This window comes from Orycteropus afer, unplaced genomic scaffold (genome assembly GCF_000298275.1).
Source record: "Orycteropus afer afer isolate SDZICR_OR568_19922 unplaced genomic scaffold, OryAfe1.0 scaffold00024, whole genome shotgun sequence".
In the NCBI taxonomy this organism is placed as follows: Eukaryota; Metazoa; Chordata; class Mammalia; order Tubulidentata; family Orycteropodidae; genus Orycteropus; species Orycteropus afer.
In genome coordinates, this window is record NW_006921611.1 from 7,175,831 (window position 1) to 7,179,307 (window position 3,477).

A 3,477-nucleotide genomic window follows, 5' to 3' on the forward strand; every position below is an offset into this window, starting at 1 on the left:
TTTGTGGCTTGGACTCTTCCGCTGTGCTTGCAGGAACCAAGGCGGCTACAAGCTCCACCTCCTCCAGAGACGGACTTTTCAGCTTGGACTTGTCGGCTTCTATACGCTTGTGAGCCATTTACCTGAGATAAATCTCTCTCTCTCTCTCAAAATATATATATATACCTTGCTGGTTTTTTTTTTTGTTTGTTTGTTTGTTTCTCTAGAGAACCCAATCTAACACAGGCATCTTAGTCTTCAAGGAAACATCTTTGCTCTTCAGCACTTGAAAGAGGTCCTTTGCAGCAGATTTGTCCAATGCTATATGATGTCTGATATCTTGACTGCTGCTTCCATTGGTGCTGATTGTAGAAAAAAGTAGTATGAAGTCTTTGACAATTTCAATCTTTTCTCCATTTATCACAACGCTACTTATTGGTCCCGTTGTGAGGATTCTTGTTTTCTTTATATTGAGGTGTAATTCACACTGCAGACTTCAGTCTTCAATCTTCATCAATAAGTCTTTCAAGTCATCCTCACTTTCAGTGAACAAAGTTGTGTCATCTGCATAATATAGGTTAATGAGTCTTCCTCTAATCCTGATGCCATGTTCTTCTTCATATAGTCTAGGTTCTTGGATTATTTGTTTAGCATACAAACTGAGTAAGTATGGTGAAAGGATACATATCGCCTGATGCACTCTCTCCTTTTTTTTTTAATTTTAAGAGCTTGTTTTACATTCCCCCTGTGCCCCTCATATTTATGTACTTGTGTTTGTCCTGCATTTCCTCAATTTGAATGTTGGTCCTCTGGTGTCCCATGGTCTATTGCTCTAAGGGATGCATTACCATAGAGTATGTCGGTGATGCACTCCCTTCTTGATTTTAAACTATGCATTGTCTCCTTGTTCTGTTCAAATGACAGCCTCCTGATCTGTATCAAGTTCCTCAGGAGCACAATTAAGTGTTCTGGAATTCCTATTCTTCTCAATGTTATCCATAATTGGTTACAATCCACACAATCAAATGCTTTTGCATAGTCAGTAAAACACAAGTAAACATCTTTCTGGTATTCTTTGCTTTGAGCCAAGATCCATCTGACATGAGCAGTGATATCCCTCATTCCATGTCCTCTTCTGAATCCAACTTGCATTTCTGGAAGTTCTCTGTCAATATACTGCTGCAACCGTTGTTTGTATTATCTTCAATAAGATTTTACTTGCATGTGATATTAATGATATTATTTGATAATTTCCACATTCTGTGGGATCACCTTTCTTTGGAATGATATGAATGTCTTCCAGTCGGTTGGCCAGGTAGCTGTCTTCCAAATCTCCTGGCATAGCCAAGTGAGTCCCTCTAATGTGGCATTCGTTTGTTGAAACATATCAATGGATGTCCCGTCAATTCCTGGAGCCTTGTTTTTTTCCACTTGCCTCAGTGCAGCTTCGACTTCTTCCTTCAGTACCATTGGTTCTTGATCATATGCCATCTCCTGAAATGGATATCAACTAATTCTTTTTGGTACAGTTACTATGTGTATTTCTTCCATTTTCTTTTGATGTTTCCACCATCATTCATTATATTGCCCATAGAATCTTTCAGTATTGCAACTCGAGGCTTAAATTTCCTCCTCAGTTCTTTCAGCTTGAGAAATGCTGAGTGTGTTCTTCTCTTTTGGTTTTCCAACTCCAGGTCTTTGCACATTTCATTATAATTGACTTTGTCTGCTCGAGCTGCTCTTTGAAATCTTCTGTTCAGCTCTTTTATCTTGTCATTTCTTCCATTTGCTTTAGCTATTCTTCATTCAAGGGCAAGTTTCAGAGTCTCTTCTGACATCCATGTTGCTCTTTTCTTCCTTTCCTGTCTTTTTAATTACCTTTTGCTTTCTTCATGGATGATGTTCTTGACGTCATCCCACAATTCCTCTGGTTTTCGGTCACCGATGCTCGGTGCATCAAATCTATTCTTTAAATGGCCTCTAAACTCAGGAGCTCTGGTAGCATAGTGCCTAAGGCACTTGACTGCTAACCAGAAGGCTGGCGGTTCAAACCCACCAGCCACTCCTCGGAAGGAAGGTTGGGCAATCCTACTTCTGTAATGATACTGCCTCGGAAACCCAAGGAGGGGTCACTATGAGTCGGGGCCAACTCGACGGCACATAACAACAACAACAACAACAACAACAACAACAACAACAACAACAAACTCAGGAGGGATATAATCAAGGCCATATTTTGGCTCTCGTGAACTTCTTTTAATTGTCTTCAATTTCAACTTGAACTTGCAGATGAGCAGTTGATGGTCTGTTCTGCAGTCATCTCCTGGCCTTGCTTTGGCTGAAGTTACTGAGCTTCTTCATTACCTCTTGCCACAGGTGTAGTCAATCTGATTCCTGTGTAGTCCATCTGGCGAAGTCCATGTATATAGCCTCTGTTTGTGTTGTTGAAAAAAGGTATTTGCAATGAATAAATCGCTGACCTTGCAAAATTCTATCATGCGATCTGCAGCATTATTTCTATCACAAAGGCCAAATTTTCCAACTACTGGTGATTTTTCTTTGTTTCCAACTTTTGCATTTCAGTCACCAGTAATAATTAGCTCACCTTGATTGCATGTTTGGTCAATTTCCGACTGCAGAAGTTGGTAAAAATGTTCAATTTCCTCATCTTTGGATTTGGTGATTGGTGTGTAAACTTGAATAATAATAGTATTAACTGGTTTTCTTCATAGGCGTATAGATATTATTCTATCACTGACAGTGTTGTGCTTCAGGATAGATCTTGAAGCATTCTTTGTGATGATGAATGCCATGCCATTCCTCTTTAATTTGCCATTCCCGGCATAGTAGATCATATGGTTATCTGATTCAAAATGACCAAAATCGATCCATTTCAGCTAATTGATGCCTAGGATATTAATCTTTATATGTTCCATTATTTTTGACAACTTCTAGTTTTCTAAATTCATACTTTGTACATTTCATGTTCTGATTACCAATGGATGTTTGCAGCTGTTTCTTCTCATATTAAGTTGTTTTTCCCCTAGATACCCACTTTTCATTCAAATGTCAGAATGTTTGAGGTGCCTGCCATGATTATGCTTTTTAGAATTGAAATTATCCTGCCCCCTACACAGCTTATCCATTTTACCTGCTTTTGTTTTCTTTATAGCACTTACCACCTTCTAATATACTATCTAAATAACTTACTTACTTTGCTTATAGTCTTTGTAATTCACTAGAGTGTATCCTCCACAGGGGCAGAGATTTTTGCTTCCTCTGTCCATTGTTTCATCCTTTGCATTAATAAGAGTGTCTTACACATAATAAATGCTTAATGAATATTTGTTGAATGAGTGGATGAATGATACTGCACAAAAAGACTTCTTTCTAATATTCTTAACACTGAAAACACAAGTGTGTTAGACTGGGTTCTCTAGAGAAATAAAAACCAGTAAACCTTATATATATATATATAGAGAGAGAGAGAGAGAGAGA

General features: G+C 38.3%; 1 protein-coding gene across 1 annotated transcript in view; it reads left to right on the forward strand.

Moving 5' to 3' along the window:
* ADAM9 (ADAM metallopeptidase domain 9) overlaps positions 1-3,477 on the forward strand; it is a 233,057-nt gene that overhangs the window by 113,416 nt on the left and 116,164 nt on the right. The gene's annotated exons all lie outside the window — the stretch shown is intronic.